Source organism: Uranotaenia lowii, chromosome 2 (assembly GCF_029784155.1).
Source record: "Uranotaenia lowii strain MFRU-FL chromosome 2, ASM2978415v1, whole genome shotgun sequence".
NCBI classification, from domain to species: Eukaryota; Metazoa; Arthropoda; class Insecta; order Diptera; family Culicidae; genus Uranotaenia; species Uranotaenia lowii.
In genome coordinates, this window is record NC_073692.1 from 377,668,239 (window position 1) to 377,684,323 (window position 16,085).

Consider the following 16,085-nt stretch of genomic DNA (forward strand, 5'->3'; position numbering starts at 1 on the left):
AAAATCCTCAGCGTTAAGTCTTTTTTGTAAAATAAAAGGTGTTTGTAATCGTAAAAAAAGTTCTGTGAATTTTATGCGAAAAATTCTGGATTTGAGAAGGTTAAAAGGATTTAAGTTGCTTTAGTCTATGTAGGTACGGTACAGTACAAAAGCCAAACCAAATCCACTTAGGTTTTGGAAGAAAACTTTAATCAATTAGTGTCGCTGAGCTGACGATGAAAGACTTTCACAACTTATCATCTGATTATTTTTTACTGTGCACAACAAGTTAGGTCTAAAATGTCATGTGCTTTCCCAATTTCCAAAACATTCGAAACGAACTATATAAACGGATGAGTTTTTAGTTGGTAAGTATCTTCTTCTTATCACCAATTTTTGTTTTACAACACAGTTGCACAAACAAATAACAGATGGTTTTATGTACTACTTAAACGCAACAAACAAGTGTAGAAATAGGCTGAGAAAAAGTTGGAAAAATAGTTAAAGAAATAATTAACGTGAAGAAAATTTGACGGCCAGGGTAATAATAAAAATATTAACTAAATTATACGCATAAATAAATTGCTGTTGAAACTGTAGCAAAATTCAAAAAAAAATATTTCCTTTCGAAGAAACGAGTTTTTAGGCTTAACTCTTGTTGAATTGCAACAAACGACGATATGTTTCAATAGAAAAAAGATTTAATCATCATAATGAATGGATAGAGCAGTAAAAATTGTAACATAAATGTACTTTTTTAAAAATAGCATCGCCATTTCCCAGACGGTCCAAAATAGGTTAGTTACTCTACTTCTAACACATTACCATATCTAATCAAACATCTGTTTCTCAAGAAACAGGAAAGATCGGCAACACTGCCGATCACGCTTGTGTTCCCACACCACAATAGCTGCGTTCTCATTTCCCGCTCTCTTTATGATTCAATTTCCCTCGAGTTCGCCAGGGTTTTCCCGATGATTACACAAATAATTTTCGAAGCGCATAAGATTCAAGAGAGCAACTTTCCACCATACAAACAGAACAGAACACATCATCGCTCGCTCTCTCGCATCGAACGACAACTCACACACAGATATCATCGTACCATATCTTCGCGTTTCGCTCCGAGGAGGGTGCCATATGGGCGCATCAGGAAAAACTCTGAAGGGGGTCGTTCGGTTCTCCTCGGTTGGGTGACTCACACATTTCGATTTGGTTGGCCTCTCCCTCGACTCTCTCCGCTTTGTGGCCGGACAGGCGATTCGACCGACAGTTGAACAACGGATCTCGACCTGAACGCGCGTGTTTTTCCGAAAACCTTTTGGTGTGTACCATTCACTGATTCAGATTAGATAGATTCGTTCGTGTCTATCTGTCTATCCTTCGCGTTGTTCTGTCCTAACATTCGGTACAGACTGTGTTGCATCTCTCCGTGAAATCGGTAGTGTGTTGTCGAAAAAATCGCGCATATCATCATCCCCAGTCTAACAAATAGGTCCGTGTGGCTAAAAGTTGAAGGAACTTCGTATCCGTACGGCGTAGTTTTTTGTTGTCGTGTTATTTTTTTTTGCTTCTGACACAGTCAGTCGTCAGCAGGATTCTTACTTTCTTCGAAGAGAGGATTTTTCCGGGGAAAACGTACCCCCGTCTACTTTGATTGTAACGCACTGGCTATTTTGCGTGCAGCTTTGTTTTCGCTTTCGTTTGTCGGATTAACGAATTGCAGCAACTAAACAAGAGGCTTGATTGAGTCAACGACTACGATGATGATGCTCTCTAGATGTTAACAGAAGATAAAAAAAAAAGTGATGTACCGTTGTTGTTGATCAGCTATCGAGATTAGTTGAAGCAAAAGTTAAAAAAAAAGTTGAGTCAAAAATAACCAATGTGCAGTGAATTTGTGGAACAGAAGCAATTATTTTGAATCTTGACGTATTTCGAGCGAAAAAAGTTTGAAAGCAGAAGAAAAAAACACAAAAAATCGTAAACCATCTCCCGCAATATCCCAGAATAGTTTCCTACGACGTAGGAAGGAAGCAAATACGCAGCTTGGCAAAGGAGAAGAATCAGAGGAAGCAAGCAGAAGCAGCAGTAGCAGAGACAAAATCGGAAACAGTGAAATCCGCAGATGTGCAACTATTAGAAACGCAACCTTAAAGCGTACGTACACAAAACTGCGAGGCGGGAAAAGCGTGAACGTCGCACACATACACATACCAACCCAGGAATATATTTTATTTCTGGCCCAAGTGAAGTTTTGAAAGTGGAAAAATAACAAGGAAGAGGGTGAACCGTATTTCGTCCATCAATCCTGCACAATTCTCGGTGCTGGCTGATGTCGTTGTTGCTGTTGTTGTGCTAACGAGTTTTGTGCCAGAACAGGGGAAAATCATCCCCCCATTCCCGGTGTTCCTGTGTTGCAGCAGCCCTTAGATTAGGGACGAAACTTTAGGCCAGTGTAATAATAAAGTCTGTTGCTGAATACTGTGTACTGTACTGTACCCGGTTGCAGATTTTTCAAACAGAACACGGAGCAGCAGATTCATTGGACATCGAGACGGTGGTGCTTATAATTTTGATTCGGGTAAGGATTCGTTCGCTCATTGCATCTTTTTGATGATGGTGATCGGAATAAACGTATTCAAAATAAAAATGGAGGGTGGATGACCGAGAATGGTCGAGAATAAGGGACGAGCACTCAGAGGGGTTTTTCATAGTTTAAACGGGACGCAACTAGAAGCCATCATCGATTAAGCAGCGTTAAATTTGAGAATAAATTTGAATAACTTGCTGTTTAATTTAATATATGAAATATTTTATTTTCCCTGGATTGCGTTAATTTTATAAGATTGGCACTGGCATTAAACATTCGAAAGAATTTGAATCTTTCAACGAATTCACCGTATTATAATGGGTCAGTTGAAAAAAGTCTGTGACATTTTGTGTGTGACCAAAGTTGATATACTTATGATATATGATGTGATATTTTTAATAAAATGAAATTCTTTCAAAATTCGTTACCATGGCCGTAGGAACCCACTCCCCCTCCCCCCAATGAGGGTCCAAAAATCCCAAGGAGAATGTTCTTCTCCAACATAAAAATTCCAAATTCCAAAGCAAATTGTTATGAAAGACCAAAAAGATTCAAGAGATATAGTCTCGACTCAGAACCTCGAAAAAATTTCAAACTTGTTGATAAAAATTTAGTTTCGAATATAGAATTCCAATAAGATTTAACTGAGCTTGCCAAATCTTCCAGATTTTGCCCGAGTTTCTTCACATTACTAGAAAAATCAAACAAAATTTAAATTGAGTCATTTATATTATGTATTTTTTACGTCTAAACTTATTGAGTTTTTCCATCAAAATTATTGTGAACGATTTTTTTAAAGCTTATTTATAAATGATCTATGATTTTATTTTCACAGATTTATTTCGATAAACAAAAGTCGAATTTTTTTCTATAGAATTTTAAATTAATAATTTTGAAATTGGTGGATATTGAACAAAAAAATCCTAAATTTACAAGGCCCTGATACTTAGGGGAAAATATCTGGAAAGCTTAGGCTAGAATTATTCCGGATTTTGTGGTTCCAAAATTGCTTTTTTTTATAATTTCTTTATTTGAAATGGCTTATACCTTGAGGCTTAAAGAAGCCAAACTCGTTAACCAAATATGCTCATAAACATTTAAATTCAATGTCTGCTATAAGAATTCTGATTCTGTATCCAGTTTTTGTTACTGAACTTCAGTTTAGATCATCATTGGGAAAAAATCCTGATTCGAATCTCTGTTTTGCATTTCAAACTTTGATGTTCGAGACTCATCCTTTCGGAATATGAAAAGGAAATAATTAAAATTACAAACCATTTTTTAAGAGTTGAAACTTTTTCTTTTGATTTATATGCAAAATTGGATCTATTAAAAGATTCATAATGGTGATCCAGAATTAATAAATCTGGAATAAATAATTTCATCATTCGCAATTAGGCTGGAACAAATATAAATTTCTTTTTTTGTCACCCCCCCCCCCCCCCCCTTCGAAATTTCAAAAAACCCGAAGGGGGAAATAAATAAAGTTTCAAGTAATTTATGTAAATTTCGATAAAAAATACCAATATCTGAAAGATTAAAATACCAAAAAACAATTTTAAGAAGATGGAAGTTATTTCACCTTTTGTTTTCTTGATTTGATTGAATTACACGATAATAAAAATTACTTAATTCATAAGTTTTGTGCAACGATATAGTATACAATTCTGTTGCATACAAGCTTCCATGCAATTTATTCCAATTTATTTGTTTTTCGCATTATTTTTTATTGTCACCCCCCTCGCGATGTTCTAACTCCGAGTGACAAAAGAAGGAATTGAAATTTGTTCCGGCCTTATCCTTCAGATTCACAAGCTGAATTTCAAATAAATGACTGAAGAAAGCGTTCACATTCGAAACCAACAATTCAGAATTCAAATAAGAGATTTCTGGTTGAGAATTCTGATCCAAATTTCGCTTTCTGGCTCATAATTAGTAAGAATCATTATCTGGAACTTAAATTCAAAAATCGTTAAATTTGGAATTCAGATTTCGAACTCAAGTTCAAAAGACACTCAGATTTGGAATCAAATTTAAAAATTTAAATTCAGTTTCAGCTCAAAGTGTAGTTTTATAATTAAGATTAAAATATCAATATGAGAATTTCATTGAGGATTCAAATAACAGGCAATCGCAGTTTCATAATTTTGATTCTGGATTCAATATTCAAATTTTATATTCAATCAAAGTCAGTTTGGAACACAAACCAGAAGAAATTTGAGAAACCTAGGCTAATTTTTTCAAAATTCAACTGAAAACATATTTCACTGGTTTTTTGTTAAACATTAACTTTATTGCAGATTCTTCTTTAATAAAATTTTAATTTAAAATCTTTTAGTTTAATTGAGTTTACAAGAGTAGAAAATATATCCGATTTGAACCGCAAACTTAATCTCTTAATTTTTGTCCTAAATATTTGCTTACTACACTCTTAAAGGGTGATACGGTCAAAATTTGGTCAATATAAACTTGACGTATTTCATTCAATTTGGCATTTAAAAAACCTGAACACCCCTCATTTTGAAGGTGTGTGTGTGTATGTGTAGAATGTTGCTCCTATTTTGATTTTGGAATTCACTCTTCAGTTGTCAAAATGCCGTCCAAGGAAGAAGAGCAGCGTATCAAAATTTTGCTCGCGCATCGCTAAAATCCGAGTTGCTCGCTCGTAAAGCTGGCAAAATCGCTAAAAGTTGCCAAATCAACCAATACAAATGTAATTAAAGTGTTTGGGGAACGTTTGTCGACAGCCAGGAAGTCTGGATCGGGGGGAAATCGAAAACCGGAAGAAGGTGGACAAAGTGGCTGTACAAAATCTAATGGCAGGGGTTAAGCGTAAGGCCTGGCAATTCGGATTTGGGAAAGCGAAAGCCTGACTGAATATTTTTCCTGAATTTTATACTAATTAAACTTGAAAAAGAAATTTGATAAGATTTTTTAAATAAACGATTTCACCGATTTACACGCATTTTCCCTCGACCAAATTTTGACCGTATCGCCCTTTTTTAAGATATTTTTTTTTTCTTTAAAATGAAATCTTTAAATTTAAAAATTATTTTTTAAACTCCTTCAAACAAAAATTGGAAACTTCTAGGACTTATTATCGAAGGAAAGAAATTAAAATAAATACCTTATTAGTGTACCTTCAAATCTTCAAAAATACAGCATTGTTGCAATTGTTTTCTTAAATTGTTTTTTTTTCGCGACTTCAAATTTGTAGCTACTAGTAATCATAATCCAACTACTAGTAAACATTGACCAACTGGCAAGTATTTTCGTTTTAATTTTCGCCGAAAAAAGCCGATGAAAACAACAAACAAACAATTTTAATCATATAACAATTCTCTGGAAGTTAACTGTTATTTCAACCAAACCATGGTTTCTACGAAATCAAATCTTACATTTTCCAACAGCTCTTAATATTAATTTAATTTTCTCATTGAGTTCTTGATTCACTAATTATAATTCACAATAATCTGATAATCAAGTCATTTTTGTTCCCGGTTTTTTGTTGATCTTTATTTTTATTCTATACCAACGCATACTTCACGCCTTTTGATTGACATATTTCCCAAGGTCCCCAATTACAGTTTAACAAATTCTAAACTGCTCAGCTCGAATGGTATTTTTTCACTTTCATGTTTTCTATAGTATTCATGTACAGCGAATGAATTTAAAATTAGATTCCAGTAAATCGTAGGCCAGTGATCGAATTTTTAATCGAAGACTGCTCATCAGCTTCAGCACAGACATATTTTCGATGATTTCGGGCACTTTTTATCTAGTCTTTTGCAAAGTATTCGATAGAATGTTTTCGCAAATACTCTCTGGACTTTGTTGGATTTGTATCAAGCCATCGTGTCTTCTAAGTAGTTAACTGATGAACTGATGAAATCCGACCAAAACAGTACCAGGTATTCATGCTTGTGGACATGAACAGCTGTAGTGTTGGGGATAGTTCACCATTTGTGCACGATGTTTTTGCGCTTTTCCGGGGAAATGATTTTTTTTTCAAGAAAATTATGAAAAATGGAGCTCACGATGCATAGAGTTGAGCTGTAAACAACAACACCCAGAAGAAATCTGCTGTTTAAACGTCATTTGGAATGAGAAGGGTTGTATCAAAATCATGCTTAAACATAATGCGACAGAGGTGCACCCATAGAAGAGGTTGCAAAAATCCAATGCCTATTTAGCATATCTCTGTGCCGATAATGCGCTGAAATGTGCACTGTGCCGAAGACGGTATGTTTGAAAAACCGTAACTGGCATAAGGACTCGGCTCCCAACCAAAATAATGACCACTACATTCAAGCAAAACAAGAAAAACATTTTATGGGATTTCTTTCCTATTGGATAATTCATCCCAGAAACAAGAAAATAAAAATTAAAATCACAGTGCCGTAGTGAGAATCGAACTCAAGTTACCAAATCTATCGTCATGCCAGTCCGACACCTTAACCAGTGCACTATTCGAATTTCATGCAGGACGAGGGATATTTGTCATATGCTTTATTTCACCGATCAATCACAAGAAAAACGCACAACGGCAGCTTCCCGGCGTTTGGTCTCCTTTCAATTCATTCCTTTGTCTCGTGAAGGAAACGGGAAAGGGAACGGGAGTGAAGGAACGGGAAACCCATTGAATGAGAACTGTGCTTTGCTTACTGCCTGCTATTACATACACACGCTACATATACACAGCTTCCAAAGCCGGGCAGCTTGGCCAGTGGAAGAAATATTTCTGTTGTTGCTTTTGCTACACATGCGCAGCTTAGCCAGTGGCTGTTTGCCGGTGATTGAATTGAAGCAATGTTGTTGTTGTTGCTTTTACTACATACACACACACACAGCTCTACCGTGGTTGTTTGCCGGCGCGGCGGATTGAATTGAAGGAATATTTTTGTTGTTGCTTTTGCTACATTCACACGCACAGTGCTCGGTTCGCTGGCTGCCTGGTGTTGGCCGGTATTTATTTCTATCCTTCTTCGTCTTGTGATGCGATATGGAGGGACGTGAATTCGTTTTTGTTTTGTTTCTTTCAGACATACGCAATTCGGTTAACTTGGGAGGTTAATGCCGGTGGGAGCAAATCGAATCAGCACCGGTCGCGTTATCTTCTTGTTCCAATGATGCCTTGTACCAATGATGCCGTCATTGGCACAGAGGCTGAATTGTGGGTGTGGTTTTACCAAAAATTCAATTTTTTTTTGTTTTCTAAGAGGGACGCATTCTTGAGAGCAGTAAACTAATTTTTCCAATAAACCACGAAGTGATTTATTGGGTGAAAATTGGTAAAAAAAATAGTTTTTTTTATGTTTTTCATGTTTTCGTTTATTTGTTTTTGGGGATTTGTGACTCTGTAACTGTGAGCCTTATATAGGGAAGAATGAAGATACTTGATCCCTGGGGATACTTGATTCTTTCGCTATATGTCGAACCCGGAATGTCTTACAAACAACAAATGTTCTGGAAAATGTGCTAAATAGAAAAAAACAACAAAGCATTTATCTCAAGTTGTGACTTGATGATCTTTTATTCCACTTTAAAATATTTCCCACTTGAAAAAATTGAATAAAGGTAAATATTTATTTCAATATGTCAATCGTTCATACTAAACACTGAACTTTTTTAAGAAACAGTTTTCCAAAATGTTCGTTATGAACTCGATGGACCCCTAGACTCCAAAAGATACATTTCACTTCTGAAATATAAGATAATGACTAATAAAAAATATTAACATATAAAAAAATTAACAGCTTAGCACGAAACAAATAATTTTTGTTCAATAACAAATATTTATCCGGTGAAAATCTGAGGAAAAGGACTAAAAACTGTTTTTATCTTAAAATTGAAAACAACGCCTTAAGAATGCAATGATTATTGGGTTGTAGACAAACAATAGGAATCCTTATTGCCTGACACCATAGATTGAAAACTTCTCAGAACGGCTTGTCCAGTGAAAGAGAGTGTAATTTTTTCGTCTGCTCCCCACAAGCTGTGTGGGGTGAGAATTGCACTGCAATCAAGAGTGAAATTATCAACACAGAAGAGTGAGCGAGAACATTCACACCCGCTTATGAAAAACATTCCCTTCTCCGGAAAAGTCTACTGCCCTGCGTTGAGAGAAAATATGAAACCTATCACAGTTTTTTTCTGGGTACGTTAACAAGAAAAGACGCTGCTCTTCGAACCAGGGGTGCCAGAGGTGTTCTGTTTCTCCAAGATTTGTCCTGATTTTCGAGAGACTGTCCTTATTCTTGAAAAAATCTTGAATTGTCCTAATTTTGTAAAATTGGTATTTCAAATGTCCTGAGTTGTCTTAATTTTCAAAAAGAATATATGTATGTAAATTATGATTGAATTTGTAGTTAAATAAACATCAATCAAATCTGTAATTAAACAGTTTAACCTCTAAAGCAAATGTTAGTCTTCAGTTCAAATGATATTTAAACGATGTTTTTCGATATAAACAGCAAACCTGGCACCTCTGCTCTGAACGCCACCTTTGACCTGGGTTGTCAGGTTCCCTGATTTGTCAGTCAAATACAAACTTATAACGCTGCGTCCAGATATTGCTCAGACACATATTTTGCCCTGAATTTTGTTAAGAGTACACATATTTTATAGACTTTTAAAAATTAATGTAGAAATCAATATAAATGTAGCGAAAAGGATCCATTTGTGTCGTTTTATACTGGAAATCTCGCCTGTATGCATCAAAATTTTTCAGATCATTTAATAATACTAACTTTACAGTTAAATCGGCACTTACTTGGTAGAAAAGTTTGTTTGTTTGTTTGTTTTGTTTATTTTATAGAGGCCTTAAATGTTGAATTCATTCGCCTCTTTTTATGGAAAATAAAGAATACAGAGTATGAAATAGAGTAGTACATAGCTAACTTATCAAATTCGAATCAGTAAATTAGTTGCTTTTAGGAAATCTAGCCCTTTATATTGGTAGAAAAGTGTGTTTGTTGTATATTTCTTAACTCTAAAATAAAAAAGTATGAAACCACGCAACCGAAAATCCCTCCCTCAGATATTAACAGGCTTTTTTTCCCCAATTTTCCTGATTTTTTATTTCAAACACCTGGCATCCCTGCCTTTGACTGTTATTTTTGACAGACAAAAAATCTAATAAAGCCACAAGTACAGATTCATCCTAAAAATTACAGATTTTATTTTATTGATTTTTGTACAGATGCTCTCCTCACAGACGACAGAATTTAAAGATTTGGTTAAGATTAGTACAGATTTTATATTAAAAAAAAAAAAGAACACAAAAAGCGTTCTTAAATAGAATATAGAAATCTTATCGACTGAACATTCCATTGAGAATAAGTCAGAACTGGGATTCATGTGAAAGTCAATTATGAAAAAAATAACACAATTGAAAGTAGCTTCCGGATTTAGAGAGGTTTTTTAAGGTACTTGATTAATTTTAATTTTTGAAAAATTGAGGGAACAGCAATAGTATCAAAATTCAAACAAAATTTAAAAAAAAACTACAGATATTTCTTATATTTTCTACTGATGATCTTTTTTGCTGTTGGGGTATATTTCGGTGCAGATTGCTTGAATTGATTTGAATGTGGCAACGCTGAGAGTGGGAAGAAATTGTTGTTATTTCTTGTACATTGTGTGGTGGGAGTCGAAATATTTTTTTTTCTCCATTTACACTGAGATCCAGCGTTGTCAGATCTACGGATTTCTTCGTAGATCTACGAATTTTTAAGTATTTCTACGGAGCTACTGATCGATGCTCAAAATCTTTCAGGATTTTCTACGGATTTTCTACGGATTATCGAAAAAATTAACGGGATTCTGCGGATAAACGAAAATTCTACCTGACGAACAAAAAAAAGTTCATCAAGTTTCGGACTCGAGCTGTTTGCAATTTGGCAACGCTGCTGAGATCTATGACTGAAATTCACTGAAACACTAGGGCGCTCTCGGCTTAAATTCTATTTCTCCAACTCCAATGCGAGTGCTCTCTCTCACGACTCTCACCTCTGCCGTCCGAGTCGCTCACGGCTCGGATCCGGTAAACTCGGATAACGAGTGGAGTATGATCAGCAAAAGAGGATTACAGTCGGAAACCGAACTGAAAACAGTATATTTTTCTCCCGGCACTTTAAGTATGTAAACAAACTTTTAAATCATCTTTTTCTGACGCTTTTAAATTGTGAAATAAAATTAATTTGTCAAAAAAACTAGTCAATAGACCTTTTATACATAGATTTTTTAACAACTTTTGCCAAGGATTGTGGCCCCCCGAAAAAGGGTCAAATCTTCTTCAAGTTTTAAAAATATCACAATTTTTTCGCTCCACGAAAATGCTTCAAATTCGTCTAGGCGATCATGTATCGTTCTAATTTTTGGAGCATTTAGACTTGAAAAAATACTCTAACTTCTAACTGAAACTGTAAAAGACGGCGAGTTGCTAGAATTTCTGTTCGGGTCAATATGACCTGAAGCGCTCGGATAGACGGGTTCTAGACGATTTCAAACATCAATAAAACATCTAAATACTGAAATGCTGTCAGAAGTTATGAGTATTTTAAAAATAAAATTGATTTTTCGGACTTTATACTTTCTGAACCAGTTTCTGATAACCTGGAAATACTTATCGACTTTGTTTTGAAGTGTTGAGTGATAAGAATAAATTACCTGAATGAATATACCTAATACCTAATGAATATACCTAATATCATCAAAATCGGTTAACATTTACAGCCAGACGAACGAAATCAAACTACAATTCAAATTTCCTTGAAATGGATATTTTGCGAACGGCTTTGGAAGATTAAAATAATGTTGAAAATTGAATCATCGCGAAATGAGAATCCATACTGTATGATCGTTGAGGAAATATATCGCCCCTTTTCGCACAGTCATCCTCGATAACACTCGAGGTGATAATGCAGTGATAAAAAAGGCTGCCCGATCAGGAGGGAAAAACAAAATTATATCAAAATGAGATATTTTGATACTTTTTTTTTTCTATCTAAATGAGTTATAATTCAGTACTCGTAGGATGTTAAAATATCTCAAATTATATAAAAAAAAATCTATACGATCATAGCTAAATTATATCAGTTTTTGATATGCTCCTATCAAGATTATATCTCGTTCAGATAGCATAGTTTGATATTGGACAGAACAAATTATATCAAAATTATAACTTATCAAGATATAAGTGCTTCGAGAAAATTTTCTAGTGGAAGGTCAATAAACCACATTATTTGATAAAACCATGTCCCATTTTTGGTTTCCCAAAAATTTGATTCAATTTTATGAATCGATTGAGCGAAACTCGTTAATTGTACGTATATCAAAATAAGATATAATCGTTTTATTTTAGGACAATCCGAAAAAAATCTGAATAATTGAATATGAGCTCAACCCCATTCAAGTTTGTCAATCAGAATAAGATATAATTCAGATTGGAGAAACTTAAAATCAAAAATTTTGAGTACTTAATTATAACTGAATCAGATGTAAATATCTTGGTGAGATACGTTTGAGTTATTATTTTGATATGCTCTCCTGATCGGGTGTTCAAAATTGTAAAATTTGCTCCCAAAGGTTTCAAACCTGATAAGCACCAATCAAATTAATTTTTACAAATTTATGTTTGGTTGAGAGTCATATGAGGATAATTTAACTTGAGTCCCGTGGATCCAAAGAGGTATAAGCACATAAAAGCTAACTTTAGGAAAACATGCATTTAAGCTATTGTATTGGGTCAATTCCCATATATTTCCGAAAAAAAACTCTTTTTCTTTATAACGTTAAAGCATGAAGTTTGGAACATGAAGAATCGTTTGGCACTATCAACTCAAAATTGATCAACCCCTTTAGCTCTGCTGAGGGGCTCCATTACAGTTAGAGGCATTCTGTATTCATTTAATCTTTCTGTGTGATAGGAACGATTTCTTCATTTGTGTTGATTATTTCATGGGTTTCAACCAAATTAGCCCGGATATTACCCGGATTTTTGGTTGATAAATTTGAAATCAAATGCCCGGATTTTGCCGGCTTGAGTACGTGCTTAAAAATTCTACCATTTTTACTCATGATGCTTCAATTGTTCATGTTCCAAAATAATCCTTGAGAAATGCATTGATTTGATTACTATTTTATCATTCTGAACCACGCCTGAGAAGGATTTTTGATTCAAAATGCAAAAGAAGCAGAAAGAGAAAAAAAAGTATCAACTGGTGGTGGCATGTCACTGTCGCATGCTGCAAATCGTACGTAACAAAAAAAAACATCCCCTTTTCAATCAATATTGGTTTACCACGAATCCAAGTAACTAGTAGTGGGAAAATATAAATATTTTCCAGCGCTACATTACGGGTGACACATTCATGGCACGAAAAAGTACCGTCACGCTCAACTATTGGCGATGACATTTGGTTCGAGTCCCCATTGGCTAAGTGTGTCACCCTCAGAGACAGGAGCTGTCATCATTTTTTCTTAGGGTGGATTGTTCAAATAGTAATTTCAATGTATAGGCTGAAATGTCAATAAAAATGTTGACAAAACCTTCATTATTCCTTCTACCTTAAAATACAATATTTTTTGTTTTCAATTAATGAGTGATATACCCACCCAAAAATTGTTTCACCCACCCTGTAACAGCGAATAACTTCCATCACGAAATTCAGAATTCTATCACGAAACTTTTGATTCGAACGCAACAAAACCCCGTCAACATTTCGATGCAAGAATTTAGATATCACACAAATGGAAGCAGCGTGGATGATCTTTTACCATCCCCTTGGAGTCCTGTTCCGTTAAAATAAAAACTGAATCCTTCCCCCCCACTTACGATTGAGTCGGGGTGGGACATGAATGAAATGGCCACGTAAAAAAGCATGCAACCAAGAACCTCCCCCACCAAGCAACAACAACAGCGGAAAAGCGCGCGTGGTTATGATTGCTGTTGCTGTTGCTGCTGATGCCACTGTTCTGCTCAGGAAATGTATTTTGGCTGATGATGGGAAGCGATGAGCATCGCCTGTGAGATAGCTATCTGTTTCAATTTTTTTCCCCGGGAGTCAGTTTTTCCCTCCCATACTTCCCAGGTTTTAGGTATCTACTATCTCAAAGTACTGGCTTTCGTGTGTCGTCCATACAATTTCCAAGCACGTTTATCATTTTGATTGCACTTTTTCTGCCGTCAGTGTTCCACTGTTTACAGGGGTGGATTCGTGACTCTTGAAAAAAATTTCAAGGAACTGATTCTTTATTTCTTGATTCAGAATATTTTTAAGAATTATTTTCACACAACAAGAACAGGATTTTGGTGCCTATAACTGATTTTCGTGGGCTATAGGGTCCTTTACTTGATTCTTTTGTGAAATTTTGTATATCAACTCTAGTTTTTTTTTTGTATGGCATGTAGAAGTAAATGGAAAACGAATTTTCTTAAAAATTTCCAAGTTTTTCAGAGCTGGAACAAAATAACCAAAATCGAAAATTGTTGATTATAATCCTTTAATAGCAATGCGGCGAGATTAATTCTGAGGTAGAAATTTAAGACTTTGTGAAATATAAAGCTGGATAGATGAAGCGCTTCGAAGAAGAAGAGAAAAGGTGGTGAAGGTTTAGGCGAAGGGTAATTTGTGTAGAAAGCTCAAAACTTTCGATAAGACTTGTTCAAATCAATATCATAAGCTCTTGAATTCTTTGTATCACGGAAAATATTTATTTTGTTGATTTACTCAATATCAAAACATGCCGCAGTTTTTATTGCCAATTATAGAATTCAGGAGACAGATTTCCTTAGATTAAGACTGCATAAATTTAAGAGTTCTTCATTAGTTCTTAAAAAATAGCAATTTATCAAAGATTACTGTTTAGAAACAAAGTGTTTTAAAATTTTTGCAGATTGACTCCAATATCCCACCTTCTATAGCAGGGGTTTTCAGATCATTTGATCGGCGGAGCACTTTTTAGAACCAAAATTTTTGGCGGAGCACCTACATTTTTGAAAAAATGAAAAACCCAAGTTTTGAAAATTTGATAATATTTATCGTTCAAATAAGATGTGCCTTGTCATCGTAGGCAATAGAATCAGCAATGAATGGCTACTCTTTGAATAGTCTTGTTTTTATTAACAAAATATGTGTCATCAATAATTAATTATTTCAATACAACAAATACGCTTTCTTGGATTTTTCAAGCTGTAACAAGTTTGGTTAAATTTGTGTCAGTTGTAGCATGACGTCTGGTTCCGCGCTTAGTCGGGATCGGTATTTTGTCTTCATTGCGATATATGTGGAAAATCCAGACTCACATAGATAAGTTGTGGAAAACGACAGAAAAATAAGTTTTGCTTTATCGTACAAAATTTTAAATTTATTTTTTCAGTTGACACCAATACTCCTCCTACGTTTTTTCTGATACGAATCTTTCCTGAAGCTTTGAATCCGATGTCATATCTATCAAGGATTCATATTCTTGCGATGTTTATGATTCTGGTTTTTTTTAACATAAAAATAGGCTGTTCCACTCATTTAAAGTCTTCGATCTTTTTATTATTTTGGAATTTTACTGGAAGCTGTTCAACAGATTCTGAGGCAAAACATTGTAATTGTCAATGACTTTATTAAACACGTGGGCCTGTTAGTTTAAGTTTACACCAATAAATACAAAAATAAATTTATCAACGAAAAGTATTGTTATTGTCATAATTCTTGGAAATTTCCGGATGATAACTTCAAGGTCTTTTCTGATTGAATGCTTCTTAAATCCGTAAAGCTGTCCAGGTTGCGCTTTTTGAGTGATTCTGCCCAAAATTTGATTTTTCTCTTGATAATCATGATGATTTTGCCGTTTTAGTCGAAGATTATTATTCCTTTAACTTGCATTGAAAGACTGAAGTCATTCTTAATTCAAACAGGCGAGACAACGTTTTTCTACGAGATAACCAGTTTTCTTCGGTATGAAGAAGTAGCGTGGAAAGTTGGCTAACCATCTCTTCGCACTATGCTTTGAATAACCCTGAATTTTTCGGTCGAGCCTTAATAAAGTTGATTATTTTTATGCTTTCGTCCAAGACTTCCTTCAAAGATGATGATAGTTTCTTCATAGCGAGTGCATGTCGATGAAAGATGTCATGAATAGTACCGCAACTTTTGGTCTTTTCTTTGATATTGGCAATGGCTCCAGACTTGGCCAGTATTTCCGCGGAGCACGATCTGAAGACCCCTGTTCTATAGTGTTAATAAAGTTCTAAGTCATTGAATTCTTGTTTCCATGAAAAAAAACATGTGATTAAATAATCCTAACATAAACATATTTCCTGAATTATTTGTTATAATTCATAAGTCAAGAGTGTATCGTTTATCATTGAAAATAAGTACTACCATATAAAAAGGATGATGGCAGCCAAAACGACCATGTCGAATTCCAATTTGGACTTGATTTAAGGGTGCATCAAAGTGCTCAAAGTTTATATTTGTTAACCTTCAAAAATCATCAAAAGAGGAACTGAAGACAA

The 16,085-nt window shown here is 34.8% G+C and overlaps 1 protein-coding gene across 2 annotated transcripts in view; it reads left to right on the forward strand.

The window, feature by feature from the left end:
* The first annotated feature begins 1,263 nt into the window (after positions 1 to 1,263).
* The window catches only part of LOC129744379 (RNA-binding protein 24-B-like), a 163,962-nt gene continuing 149,140 nt past the window's right edge, over positions 1,264 to 16,085 (forward strand). For both annotated transcript variants that reach the window (XM_055736880.1, XM_055736881.1), the window contains exon 1: positions 1,264 to 2,563. The gene's annotated coding sequence lies outside the window, so the exon portion shown is untranslated. The remainder of the gene's footprint in view (positions 2,564 to 16,085) is intronic.